Source organism: Melospiza melodia, unplaced genomic scaffold (genome assembly GCF_035770615.1).
Source record: "Melospiza melodia melodia isolate bMelMel2 unplaced genomic scaffold, bMelMel2.pri scaffold_18, whole genome shotgun sequence".
NCBI lineage: Eukaryota > Metazoa > Chordata > Aves > Passeriformes > Passerellidae > Melospiza > Melospiza melodia.
Genome location: NW_026948525.1, coordinates 13,743,226 through 13,758,321, shown reverse-complemented (window position 1 = coordinate 13,758,321; position 15,096 = coordinate 13,743,226).

Here is a 15,096-nt window from a genome sequence, read left to right as displayed (position 1 = left end):
CAGCTTCCCAGAGCCAATTGATGCCAAAGGCACACCTGGACCTGGCTTTTGTCCAGCTCTGCACATGGCAAGAAACAGCAATGCATGTGAAGAGATACAAAAGAAATATGGTCACCTTTGCCTCGAGCTCAATAAACTGTATAAAACCTTGCTGCAAGAAGCAGCGGGCATAATGGGGGAGACTCTGACACTTGAGGGGTCAGGTCCAGGTTCACGCAGTGCCAATCCTGGACTCAACGCTGTCTCTTTGGCAGTGGTGGTTTTGAAGACCAGAATTCGGTCTTGGAGACAAATTATTAAATCTTTACTAAATTTTTGTTAATTTTGGCTCACTATTTGATCATTTATAACAATCTAGTGACAATCTGAAGTGATTTGAATTTGGGGTTTGGGACCCTTCCTGCCTGGAAAGTGCCCGACTGATTTCAGCGGTCTGAGAGGGATTGGAGTCTGTGAGACCATTTAAAAATCACTGAACTGAAACCAGAGCCACAGCCAAAGGGGGATTAAATGGGCCCAGCTCTTGGAAACTCAGCAAGATCCAGGGGATCTCCAAGCCCAAGATGCTTGTTTTTTCCACTCAGAAATCGAGGTGCATGAAGAATCCACATGGAAAAAGGAACTGTGAGTATCACACGGTTGAGTGGGGTGGGACCAAATGCGTGTCTGAGACGTGACTCTCTCACAGGACTCTCTCACACCATATGAAGAACGACTGAGGGAGCTGGGGTTGTTCAGCCTGGAGAAAAGGAGACTCAGAGGTGACCTTATAACTCTCTTCAACTTCCTGAAGGGTAGTTGTGGTGAACTGGGGGTCGGTCTCTTTCTCCAGGCAACAAAAGAAAGAACAAGAGGACACAGTCTCAAGCTGCTCCAAGGGAGATAGAGGCTAGAATTAAGGAGGAAGTTTTTCACAGAAAGAGTGGTCAAATACTGGAATCATCCACCCAGGGAGGTGGTGGAGTCACCATCCCTTGATGTGTTTAAAAAAAGACTGGACGTGGCACTTGGTGCCATGATCTAGTTGAGGTGTTAGAACATCAGTTGGACTCAATGATCTTAAAGATCTCTTCCAACCGAGAAATTCTGTGATTCTGTGATTCACGGGGCGACTGCGGACCCCACGATCGCAGTTCCACCATCTTGCGAGGGACGTGGTCAGTCAAGGAGGAAGCGGATGCTTTTGCTTAACCCACGTGGGACCTGAGACTCGTAGGGAGTTCGAGGGGGGAAATCAGTAACAGTTGGGTCAGGAAGGGGAAAAACATGGTCCTGGAAAATTCCAGGAGTCCATCTGCCTTCTGATCTGGAGAAAATAGGTAAGAAAACTGGATATCAGTGAAAAAGTCAGTGGAATGGTTTTCCGCTTCACTGAATAAGACTGGCGGTGTTTCACAAGCTCAGGAAATCAACATCGGACAAAGTGTCAGGACTCGCGACGAGAGTCCCAGCCCGAGGAGAGACAAGGGGAGGAAATTCGTAGGAGGGGTTTTTGGAAAAATAGGGTTGGGAAAGAGCAGGTTCCAGAGAAAACCCCAGGAAAAATCTCCCCAGGGTCCCAGGAAAGTTCTGCCAGAAATCCCAAGAGATAGTCCGTTGGGGTGGATGCTACAACACTGGGATGAGAGCACAAGGAGAGTGGGCAGGTCCAAGGAGAAAATGATCCATTTTTGTATGGAAAAATGGGGAGGGAAGGAGATGGCAAAATATGTGGTTTGGCTGGTGTTTGGCACGTTTAAAGCATGGACTTGCAAGTCTTTATAAGATCACGTATTTGATTGCCGCCCGCAGGATTTTGAGGAATTTGAGTATGCCGAGATGTGGAGATACGCTTGTACGAGTTTATACCCAGTATGAGCCCTCCAACGTGCTGCGAACAGGGGAAAGGAATGGGAACCCTTTGACAATCTTTCACCTCCCTACCTTGTTCCTCTGCCCCAGCCCGGACCAACTCAGGCACCGCCGGCGCCCGCGCTGCCTCCCGAGGCGGCGATCCTGCTGGGTCAGGTCTCGGCACCGCCGCTCCCACCGGAACCAGCTGCGGTGCCTCCCCTCCACATGAACAAGTGGCGGCACCTCTGCTCCCATGTGAGCAACCGCTGCCACAGACTCTTCCCAAAACTGAAGAAAAACAGGTAATTTTCCCCAAGAAAGTCAGCTCTCCCCTGGCCCATCGAACAAGGCGCCAAACAAGGAGGGCAACCACTGGAGAAGTGAGGATGAGGAGGAGAAGCCTGGCATCTTTCCATTATGGGAGGTGCTGACGGCTCCAGGAGGTATCGGTTTCATACGTGCACTGATTGATACCGGAGATGTGAGGGCGTTTAAGAAAGAGATGGGAAAATTGATGGATGATCCTTTGGGGGTGGCGGAAAGAGTAGACGAGTTTCTAGAGACCAGGACCTCCACTTATGAGGATCTCCAAGTGATCCTGAGATTGCTGTTCAACAATGAGGAGAGGGACATGATCAGACAAGCCGCGATCAAAGATTGGGAAAAGAGAAACTCCAATGGGAAAAGCGGGGATGAGAGGTGGCCAAACCAGAAACTGTCCTGGAATGCCCAGATGGAGGAGAGGAGGCAGAAAACTATAAATTTAAGAAATATGATAATTCAGGGTATCAGGGAAGCGGTGCCATAAGGACAGAACATGAGTAAGGTACCCAGGGAGTGCCAGGGGAAAGATGAAACTCCCACGGAATGGCTGGAGAGACTCTGCAAGGGTTTGAGAATGTATTCAGGGATGGATCCTGATTCTCCAATTGGGGCGGTTTTGCTAAAAACTCAATTTGTGGCAAGATCCTGGAAAGACATTCAGAAAAAGCTAGAAAAGATAGATGGGTGGTAGGAAAAAGGTTTTTAGGAACTGCTTCGGGAAGCCCAGAAAGTCTACATGAGATGAGATGAAGAGAAACAGAAGATCAAAGCTAAGGTATTGGTAGCTGTGGTAAGCAAAGCACAAAAACAGGAACAGAACAGAGACACGACGAAGAAGGCGCCGGCGAAGAAACAGAACCATTCCCAAGGGAAAGGATCAAATGATCAGAGGAGAGATTTTGAGTGCTATTACTGCAAGCAAAAGGGGCACATCCGAAGGAATTGTCCCAGCAAAGGAAAGGACCAGGCAAAGTTTCAGGAAGATTAGGGGTGTCAGGGACTTTTCAGTTTGGGGTCTGGAACACCAAGGGAGCCCTTGATAAAATTAAAAGTAGGACCCCACAGGCAGGACATGTGGTTTATGGTAGACTTGGGGGCAGAACAGACAGTGGTGCAGCAGCTGCCGCAAAGGTGCTCTCTGAGTGACGATTCCATGATGGTAATTGGGGCAAAGGGGGAACCTTTTGAGATTCCAATCATAAAAGATGTAGAAATAGAAATGGAAAACAAAAGACATACAGGAAATATATTATTGATACAGGATGCGGATTTTAATTTACTGGGGTGGGACACGATGGTAGCCCTAGAAATCAGTTTGGTGGTGGAAAATTCCTGGCTCAGGGTGTGAATGTATAAACTCACCATTCAGGATGAGGAGAAAATAGACCCAAAGGTTTGGTATGTCCAAGGGGAAGCTGGAAGGTCGGACATAGAGCCGATTAGTGTCGAAATTGAGAGAGCAGAGGACCCTATTCGGGTCAACAATATCCCATCTCCCTGGAGGGGAGAAAGGGATTGAAACTGGTGATTGAGGAATTGATAAAGAAAGAAATGTTGGAGCCGAGCATGTCCCGGCACAACACCCCAATTCTGGCTGTGAAAAAGATGGATAGTAGCTTTAGGCTAGTGCAAGATTTAAGGCCTGTGAATCAGAGAACTAAGACTTTGTTCCCCATGGTCTCAAATCCTTACACTTCGTTAAATAACATTTCTCCTGAGGACATGTGACTTGAAGGACACTTTCTGGACTTGTCCTTTAGCTGAGGGCAGCAGAGATTATTTTACATTTCAGTGGGAAGACTCAGAGATGAACAGAAAGCAGCAGCTCAGATGGACATCGTTGCCTCAGGGCTTCATTGATTCCCCCGATTTATTCAGGCAAGCACTTGAGCAGGTCTGGGCCACTTTGTATCAACGGAGGGAACAAAATTGCTACAATACGTAGAAGATTTGTTGGATGCAGGTCCAAGGGAGGAGGTTGTAAGGATGAGCACCATTGAAGTATTGAACTTTTCAGGGGAAAAGGGGTTGAAGGTGTCAAAGTTGAAGTTGCAATTCACAGAGCCCGAGGTCAGGTACTTGGGACATTGGTTAACCAAGGGAAAAAAGAAACTGGATCCAGAAAGGGTGGCAGGGATTATTGCCTTACCACCCCTGCAAACAAAAAGGGAGGTTAGACAGCTTTTGGGGTTGTTGGGATATTGCCAGCAGTGGATTGAAGGATACAGCGAGAAGGTGAAGTTTCTATTCGAGAAACTCACCACAGACTGAGTCAAATGGACGGAAAAGGACGAAGAAGAATTCAGGGGAGTCAAGGAAGCACTCACAGCGGCACAAGTGCTGAGCCTCCCTGATGTGAAGAGACCCTTTCAGTTGTTCGTGGACGTGAGCAATCACACAGCACATGGGGTGCTGACACAGGTCTGGGCTGGGGTCAGGAAACCAGCTGGTTACTTGTTGATGCTTTTGGACTCGGTCAGCAGGGGCTGGCCCACCTGCTTGGAGGGGATTGTCACTGTAGCATTCTTGGTGGAGGAAGCTAAGAAGGTAACCTTCAGTGCACCGTTGGTAGTACTTGCACCACATAATGTGCAGGGCATACTACAGCAGAAGGCAGACAAATGGCTCACAGATGCTAGATTGCTAAAGTACGAGGCCATTTTGATTCATTCACAGTATTTGGAATTGCAGACAACAACTGCACAAAACCCTGTGCAGTTCTTGTTTGGGGAATCTTTGGAGGAAATTGTTCATGATTGTGTGGAAGTGGTAGAGTTGCAGACAAAAATCAGAGAGGATTTGAAGGAGGAAGAATTAGATGAAGGGAGAAAATGGTTTGTAGATGGGTCAAGCTGGGTGATTGATGGGAAAAGAAAGTCAGGATATGCAGTCGTGGATGAATGAACAGGAAAAGTGATTGAAGCGGGTCCCCTGAGCGCGGGTGGGTAAGCACAGGCTTGTGAACAGTACACAATTCTGAGAGCTTTGAAAGGACTGAAGGGGAAGAAGGGAACAATTTTTACAGACTCTAGGTATGCCTTTGGGGTGGTTCACACCTTTGGGAAAATCTAGGAAGAAAGGGGGTTGATCAACACCCGGGGAAAGGAACTGATGCACAGAGAATTGATCCGGCAAATCTTGGAAACAGTAAGGGGGCTGGAGGAAATTTTGGTGCTCCATGTGAAGGGACACCAGGCAGGAATTCAGTTCTGAACCAGGGGAAACAATCTGGCAGACCAGGAAGCCCAAACCGCAGCACTGATGACAGTAAGTACCCTGGAAATTGAAGCAATTGAGGTCCCAGATGACTCTCCTGAATGCTCCCAAAAGGAGATTGAAAGTTATGAGAAGATTGGGGGAAAATTGGAGGAAGGTAAGTGGAAATTGCCGGATGGGAGAGAACTAGTCTCTAAAGGTTTTACCAGGAAGATTTTGAGGAAGCTGCACCAGTGAACACATTGAGGGACACAGGCCCTAGCAGAACAATTTTTGAAATTTTTCGGGTGCAGGTGTGGTAGCCAGGGAGAGGCGCTGCGGAAGATTCTCGCGATGTCACGGAAAGCCAGGACCCTCTGTTCCCCGTAGATAAGACCCTCAGTTACTCATAGATAAGAAATTAACATAGGAATGTGGCCCCACTAACAATAGGAATGTTGCCCCACTGAAGCCAGTAACTTTCCACTCCTTACCCAGTACTTTTCCATTCCCTACTAACCATAGGTAAGAAGGACAAACCCCTTTTGACGTAGAGACCCCTAAGACTATAAGACCCCAGGAGAAGAAGTAATAAACGCCATTTGACCGTCCACCACATTGGTGTCTGCGTATGTCATTGGCCCGAACGGCCCTGGAGAGTGGGCCGTCGAGCTGTACCTCAGAACCAGGTTGCCTGCCTTGATCTAGAAGGCAACATGCAGGAGAATTTATGAATTGGCCAAACAGGAGGTACAAGGATGCCTGATTTGTCAGAAAGTTAACAGAACTAGGGCAAGACAGGCAATCCTGGGGAGTGGCCCCATTACGTACCAACCATTTGAAAGGATTCAAGTTGATTTCACGGAGTTGCCCAAAGTGGGGAGATTCAAATTTGTTCTTGTGATCATGGACAAATTGACCCATTGGGTGGAGGCTTTCCCCAGTCCACAGGCAATGGCTCAGACGGTGTCCAGGAAATTACTGGAGGAAATTGTGCCCCAATACGGGGTGGTGAATTGCATTGGTTCAGACCAAGGAACACATTTTACATCAAAGATTATTAAGCAGATGGCAGATGCGCTAGGCATTCGGTGGGAATACCACACTCCGTGGCATCCCCAAAGCTCAGGACAAGTGGAAATGATGAATCAGACCTTGAAAGTGCAGTTATCTAAATTAATTTTAGAAACTTGGATGTCTTCGTTGAAGTGCCTGCCTCTAGTATTGCTTAATATCAGGACGATGTCTCATTCAGAGACAGGGCTCTCACCATTTGAAATGCTATTAAAAATGCCATATAAGCATGGGATGCCGGTGGGACACCGCCAAGCTTGAGGACTGTCAGAATCAACCATATTTGGTTACAATCAACAAAAATTTGCAAGAACTCAGGAAACAGGGGATAGTATCTCAGAGTGTTCCTCGGGGATTCGCTATCCACAGAATCCAACCGGGTGACAGAGTGCTTGTGAAGGTGTGGAAAGATGTACCTCTCTTTCTTCACTGGGAAAGTCCCTTTCTTGTGCTCCTGACAGCAGACACAGCCATTCGGATGGCAGAGAAAGGCTGGACACACGCATCTAGGGTAAAGAAAGTCGAATGTCAGGAGGCAGCGCCCGAGTAGAGAGTCACTTCTTCCCCAGGTGACTTGAAACTCAGACTCCAATGTCCTTGTAAATGACCGATGGCAAACAGATAGTTTGTATACTGTCTGACTGTGTATGCTATCCGTTTGTACATTTCAAATGTGAATATTGTCAGGGAGCTTTTATTTTACACTGCAGAAGGGGGCAGAGGCCAAAGGAATTGGGCACCCAGTGTTTGGAGGAGAAGCTTGAGCTGACTGACCGCATTCTAACCCTACCCACAGATTTAGGAATTATCGAATTAGATTCAGAAGAGTGGCTCCACATTTTCCAGAATGGGGTGCATGGTAAACTGAAATCTAAGGCAGAAATATTGGATGTGGAGTGCTGAAAGTCAATCCGGGTACCGTGCAGCTCAGATGCCGTCAGAATTTCAAGGTGGGGCGCCGTTAAAAGGAGGTATGCGGCTAGGTCAGAGAATGCGTTCCCCGAAGAATACTCCTGCTGCTGCGAAGATGGTCTTTCTTGCCCCTTGTGGCACCCCAGGGGGCGGAGGCAAAGACAGAGGAGTATTCCTGGTGGGAATCCTGATTGGCCTGAGCCTAGCCATGTGCGGCATGTAGAGCCTGCACATTGAGACCTCGATCCATGACGGAAATCAGAGCTCTATGGACGAGTGCAATAAGTGCACTGAGTGCATTCAGACCATCCCAATCAAACAAAGGGATGGGAGAACCTCAGCATACCAAGCCCTGGAGGAGTGCATCAGGGAGCCTGGCAGGTACTGTTTGACAAATGGCACTCGGGTCAGATTATGTAAATCATTATGTATAGATCCGGTGGCAGGGATATGGAACAGACAGTCAGACAAGCACCGACATCAGATAGGGAAAAGAAATGTGGAAATAACGTCAATCCCTGTTTGCAATCAATGTAATCGGACAATGTGGGTTGGGGGAAAGACAGAGTCAATTTTTGTGGCACATCACCAGGTGAATCCATTGTTTTGACCATGCAAGGCTGGGGATGTGTGTGATGAACGGAAAGATGTACTGGGTGGGAAGAAATATGAAATTTGACAACAAATTCACCCTAAGCAGGGAACCGATAATATTGGATTTAGCACAGGGGGATGATAGAGTCTGCATGCAATATGCTAGGATTGTCTGTTTTGGGAGAAACAAAGATGGAATGGATCCTGAGGGAAATTACTCAGGAACTGAAAAGGAGGGAGTCAGAACTTACGAAGAAAAGAGTGGAGCAAGAAAGATTGAAAACTCTGGGAGAGCAGTACAAACTGCTGGAGAAACAATATGCTGATGGGGAACTACCTTCCCCAGACTGGAGCTTATTCATTGATTTAATGCAGGAAATTGCCACGGAATTGGGATTGTCAAATTGTTGCATTTGCGGGGGGCTGAAATTGGCAGAGAAATGGCCTTGGAAGGGTAAAAGCTTGGCTCCGGAACAGCTTTTGAAATGGGACAACCCAAGGGTCTCAAAATTGGCACAGAGACCTGAGGGATGGATGTTGGATCAAAGGGTGATTGGAATGATCTGCATCAGTTGAGAGAGGAAAAAATATAATGAAATGGTGGGATACACTCCATGTATAACTACTTTGTCAGTAAATTCGAACAGCAAGAGCAAAGTCTGGCAATCAGAACCTCCTATAGGGCACTGGATTCAGAGAAACAAGACAAATTGTGATTAGAATGGTCAGATAGGACTTTGCTGGGTCAAGAGTCCCAGAGCTAATACTCACCAATCATTGGGAGGACTGAGAGAATACTGGGGAGACCCAAGGAAAACTAATATCAGATGGAAAGCCCCAGATGGAATTTATTGGATTTGTGGAAAGAAAGCATACAATGAATTACCTTCAAGGTGGAAGGGATCATGTGCTTTGGGCGTGATCCGCTCAGTATTCGTCATTCTTCCCCCAATAAAAAGTAACATGCTAGGGGCCCCATTTTATGAGACCCTGAGAAGGGAGAGAAGCATGAAGAAAATGATACCTGTCATAAGCGGCAGGCAAACTTGGGAGAAGGAAGAATGGCCGGCAGCAAGGAATAATTGATTATTATGGGCCTGCCACGTGGGCTCAGGACAGAAGCTACCGATACAGGACTCCAATCTATCTGCTGAACTGGTTGATCAGCCTGCAGGCAATGGTGGAAATTGTGTCAAATCCCACCTCGGAGGCCCTGGACTTATTAAGCCAGCAGCACACTCACCTGCGGGCTTTTGTGTACCAAAATCGAATAGCTTTGGACTATTTGCTGGCCAAGGAAGGGGGAGTGTATGGGATATTCAACAAATCAGAGTGTTGCATTGAAATTGATGATTATGGGGAAACCATAAGAGCTATGGTAGCTGAAATAAAGAAAGTGGCCCATGTCCCAGTTCACAAGTGGAACTCAATCTTGCAGTCATCTTGATGAGACAGATTATTTGACGGGGCCTTGTGGAAAAAAATAATGGTTTTTGTGCTGTGTTCAGTAGCTGGGGTCATATTCTTCCTGTGTCTAATACCTTGTTTTATTAGACTGACGCTGCAGCGAGGTGTTTGGCCTTCTAGAGCAGAGAAGGTCAGAGTCCGGCTAGCTGAGGTTATGGCCGACACCCAGCTGCATAACCTGCCAGCACCCCTCAGCGTCATAAGGCCTCAGGCTGTGCTGGTTGCAGACTGGATCGCTGCTAAATGACAAGAAGGAAGGAGCTGGACACTCGCTGGGGGCTAAACAGATTTATTGGAAAGCCCACGATGTACCAGCGAATGACCAAGAACAAAAGGCGCCTCAGGGTTATAAAGGGAAGGGGGTGGACCTGGGAGGGGTTTACAGAAGACCAATAGGGGGAGAAGAGGGGATGAGCTTAAAACAAATGACATAGCGGAGAGCCCAATAGGTACGAGGTATGGGAGGGGCCCTGGGACCACAGCCAACCACAACCCCCAAAGAGGAGAAGCTTCTGGAATACTAGGTGGAGTGGGGGGGTGATTAACTGGCCCAGGGAGGAGGAAAAGCATACATATAAGGGAAAAACGGGAGGAGGAATTATATAATCTAAAAGATTGACAATATAACTGGCAGGGCTGTGGCAGGAAAACTGAGGAGGGCAGAACCATTTTACACAAAATGGGGGGGGAGTAGATACATAAAATGGGGGAGGAATTAAATGAACTTAATGAACACACTAGAACATGACACACTCTGTGGTACAGGGCATGCAGATAGCAGTAGTGCCCGCGGACCCAGGGCTGGCTTCTGGAAACAGTGTGTCCAAAATCATGAGCCTGGGAGAAGGAAAATGTGCAAGAAGGTCTGGCAAAATTTGAGAAACCGGTCAAACGCAACAAGAACAATTATAATGGCTATCAAGGGATCCCACAAGGAGAGAAGGGTGTGATTAGAATTTAATAAAGCCTTCTCTTTGTAGGAGACCCTTAAAGGTGGAGGGTAGATGTAGAAATTAAATAGATAATAGTAATTTGGGTTGTGGAGGGAGCATTAACTAATGTGTTTATATTGAAGGGGAGGGATTGTAACATATGTTGGGAAATAATTCATGCTATAAAAGAATGTATTTTATAAAGATTGTGAAATCCAAATGAGTCTCTGACCACAAGCAGCCTGAGAGGTGGACGTCTACTTAAATTCTGAAATTCCTGAATGCGGCAGTATAACAATCAGCATTTAGCATATGAATATACCCACCCACCACTATGATCACCACCATCCATCAGAAGACACCTAAGAGCAATCAGAAGACACCTAAGAGCAATCATTGCCCTGCAGATATCATCCAACACAAAAGCCCAAGTCGCCAGAAAGATACATGTGAATACACGACTTCCTGGGATTCGATCAGCGCTGGCTATCAAACAGGAGATGGCCTGAGTCCAGCTCTTCACAGTGAAAGAACCAACTATGAATATGCAGAGTTACACAAGAAACTTGGACTCCTTAGCCTCAGGCATAATAAATTGTATAAAACATCCCCGCTAGAAGCGGCTCTCATGAACAAGGGAGAGTCCGATGCAATAGAGGTCAGATCCAGGTTCATCCAGAGCCAAACTTGGGCCCAATGCTGTCTCTTTGGCTGTGGTGGTTTTGAGGACTGTATTTTGGTCACAGAAAAAGATAAATCTTTTCACATTTTCGATAATTTGACTTTCGATTGATCATTTATAACAGAACCAAGGAAACCCCTGTGACACTGTGGGGCCTGATAGAATCAAGGTTACTTTGTGACACAGAGGGGCCACATGGAGCCAAATATCCATTGTGACAGTTTGGGATCTCATGGAAGCCATTGTTCGTTGTGACAATGCGGATCCAAGGAGACCATGGTGTTGCTCATGGTTTATGCAAAGCTTTTGCATCAGTCTTGGAATCATGGAGCCCATTGTGACACAGCAGGGCCCCGTGGAACCAAGGGGCCATGGTGACACTTGGAACTAAGGATACCACTGTTGAGTACAGAACCTCGTGGAACCAAAAGTCCATTGCCACAGAGCAAGGCCTCCTGGAACCATGGAGTGCAAAGGCGTAAAACATTTCCTGCACAGTTCTGCCTTGGGTGAGGGGAACATTATTGGTGGCAGCTTGGTCTTGACTTGAGGAGTGTGTCTGCTTTCAGTGGGGAAACTCAGCAGTTTTAGATTCCTTCAAAAACTACAAAAAGTGAAAACCCCTCTTAGGCTGAGTGCAGCCAGCTCTGCAAGCACAGCAGGTCCCAGGGGAGTGAGGACAGACAGGATGGGGCATGGCAATGTGGAGCAAGGTTGTCCACACTGGGTCAGAGCTCCAGGCACAGCTTCTGTGAGGAGGCCAGAGTTGCTGAGGAGAGACCCTGGGTCAATACCTCACAGAATTCTGCAATTGTCTCTGCTCCAAAGAGAGCACTAATAAAACACACCTTTTAAAACAGGAGTGCATAATTTTAAGAGCTCTTTGAAATATTTCTCCATAACTGGAGTAGGAAATCTAGAAACCTAGGAGAGGCAAGGACGCTGTTGCAGCTTCAGGCCCAAAAAGTGCAAACAACAGTGAATTGAGGAGAGCAGACTGGGAAAATGGGACTTCATAACCTGAAGCTGTAATTAGGTAATTAACCCCAATATGAAAATGCACCAAAACTTATAAAAGTGTGAAAATGTGTGACCTGTCATCCATCTTTGGTGTACCCTCAGCTGGGCTCTTTTACTGCCCCAGGTGTATCCTTTGAAGGCCTTTCAATAAATCCCTACTTTATTCCTGTAACACTGTCCAGCCTCTGTTCTAGGCAGCTTCTCAAGGCATCAAGGCCTGGCTGGCTGGGACACCTGGGGGCACCTGACAGGTCCAGCTGATCCTGGCATGTCGAGGGCTGCTGCTCATCAGCCCCTGGAGACCTGGGGCTCTGGGCTCTCCTTCCTGTGGAAAGACATGTCCTCTCCTCCAGGTGCCTGTGGCCAAAATCAGGATTCCTCCTCCAGATTTCCATTTATGCAAAGATTGTTCCCAGATGAAATCTGCCAGGACAGACAGATGTGGTTGGCTTGGCCAGCCAGGGGCCACCTTTAATCTGCCTTTGAAACACTGGGACCATGTGCTTTTCTTTCTTATGGGAAAAAGGCACCTTTAATATCCAGGCACCCATGGCCAAAGTTGGGAATCCACCTCCAGAATTCCCTATATCCAGGGATTTCTCCCAGACAAAAGGTTCCAAGAGGGACAGATCTGGCTGGCCTTGGTTTCTGAAAGAGCTGGTTCTCATCTGCCTTTGGAACACTGGGGCTCTATGCTTTCCTTCCTAATGAAAAGAACTCTTCTTCCTGTCCTAGTGCCCACAGCCAAAACTGAGATTCCACCTCCAAAATTCCTCATGTCCAAGGATTTCCCCAAGATGAAAGGTGCCAGGAGAGACAGATTGGGCTCTCTTGGCCCATGGGTGGTAACCTCTTGTGTTCTTCCAAGAAACTTGGACTTCACACTTTTCTTTCCTGGATGGGAAAAACCATCCAGCTTTGTGAGGTGCCCATCATCAAAACTGAGATTCCACCTCCCAAATTCCGTATGTCCAAGGATTCTTGCATGATGAAAGCTTCCAGGAGAGACAGGTCTGGCTGGTTTGGCCTCTCAGGAGCCTTCTCTCTCCATTTCTGCCCCTGAAACACTTGGGCTCTTTGCTTTCCTTCCAATGGAAAAGAACCGTCCTTCTTATCACTGCAGAAATGGCCAAGATTGTGATTCCACTAGAAAATTCCCTATATCCAAGGGCTGCTTTCAGACAGAAGCTGCCAGGACAGAGAGGTCTGTCTGGCATTGGCTTCTGATGGCCGCCTTTCATTTTACCCTGAAACACCAGTGTTCCATGCATTCATTCCTATGGAAAAGAACTATCCTTCTCCTCCAGGTGTCCATGCGCAAAACTGGTATTCTGCCTCTACAATTCCCTATATCCAGAGATTGCTCCCAGGCAAAATCTGCCAGCACCGTCTAATCTGGCTGCCCTTGGCCTCTGGTGGCTGCCCCTCATCTGCCCCTGGAACACTAGGGCTTGGTTGTTTCCTTCCTATGGAGACCACAATGACACTGTGAGGACCTGGTGGAACCATGGAGACCATTGTGACACTTTGGGATACCATGGTGACACCATGGGGCATCATGGAACCAAGAGACCACCATGGCTCTATGGGGCCTCACGGAACCATAGTGACCCTTAGGACCCTTCAGGGCCTTGTGTAACCAAGGGGCCACTGTGACACTTCAGGGACTCATGGAATCAAGGGAACCACTGGGACATTGTGGGGCCTCATAGAACCAGGGGAACATGGAACAACTCTGGCTGATTTGGCCTCCCAGGGGGGACCTGACAGGTCTGGCTGATGTTGGAATGTCAAAGGCTGCCTCTCATCTGCCCATGAACCACTGGGGCTTCATGCTTTCCTTCCTATGGAAAAGAACTGTCTCTTTTCAGACGCCCATGGAGAAAATTGGTACTCCCTCCTAAAAATTTCCTGTATGCAAGGGAAAGATACCCAGAAAAAAACCTGCCAGCTCTGCCTGGCCATGGCCTCTGGTGGTCACATCTTCTCTGCCTTGGAAGCACCAGGGCTCTGTATCTTCCTTCCTATGGAAAAGAACTGACCTTCTTGTCCAGGGGCCATGGCAGAAATTGGAATCAGGCTGCCAAAATTCTATCTATCCCAGGATTGCTCCAAGGCAAAAGATGCAAGATAAACAGCTCTGCCTGGCCTTGGCCTCTGATGATTTTCTTAGACTAGGAACAGAATGTTTTCATCTGCAAGCACCTTGGAGAGGGCCCAAAGATCTCCCACGCTGGGGTTTGCAGGCCTCAAGAACATAATTAATATATGGAGGCTGAGGGCCCAGGGCTCAGATGTGAAGTGACTGAGAACAGAACAGGAGTGACCTGGCAGGGCTGGAAGGGGGGATTCAGAAATGGTGAAGCTTTTTCTCCATAGTCGGAAACAGCCAGATAGAGAAATGGTAGCACAAATGCAGCAGGGGAGATCCAGACTGGATATAGAGGAAAAGAAATTTCCCTCTAAGGACAGGACTGTGGTGAAACGTACCCCAGAAGGAGCCTGGGTCAGCCCAAGGCTCTGTGTGGGCAGGAAGAGGCAGACAGGAGGCAGAGCTGTCAGCAAAGGAAGGGGCCAGCCAGGTGGGGCAGCCGAGGGATGCCAACAGCCTGCAGGGACAGAGGCGCAGGGCAGGGACATCGTGGGACAGCCTGGGCTGCACAGGGCACAGGGATGGGCAGCAGCTGCAAGACAGCCCTGACAGAGCCAACTTGGGCAGCACTTTGGCCATGGCTGCTGGGCCTGGGCCTGAGGCAGGAGCAGGAGACAAGTGAACCTTGCAGGCCTGGGGCCTCATTGCCTCCTTGTCCCTGCTCAGCAGCCTGGCAGGGGCCGCCCCATGCTCCTGCCCTTGCCATTGCACATCCCCACATGCCAGTGCCCATCCCGGGAAGAGCCCTGAGCAAGGAGGGAGGGACAGGATCTGCCTGGCCAGGGGCTGGGGCTCAGGCCTTGGCCCTTTGCATTCCTGAAACACATCCAGCTTTGCTCAGCACCAGAGACACCTTTGCCTTGTTTGTCCCCAGCTATCATCACGGTCTCCAGTGTTTTGCTCTAACTGGA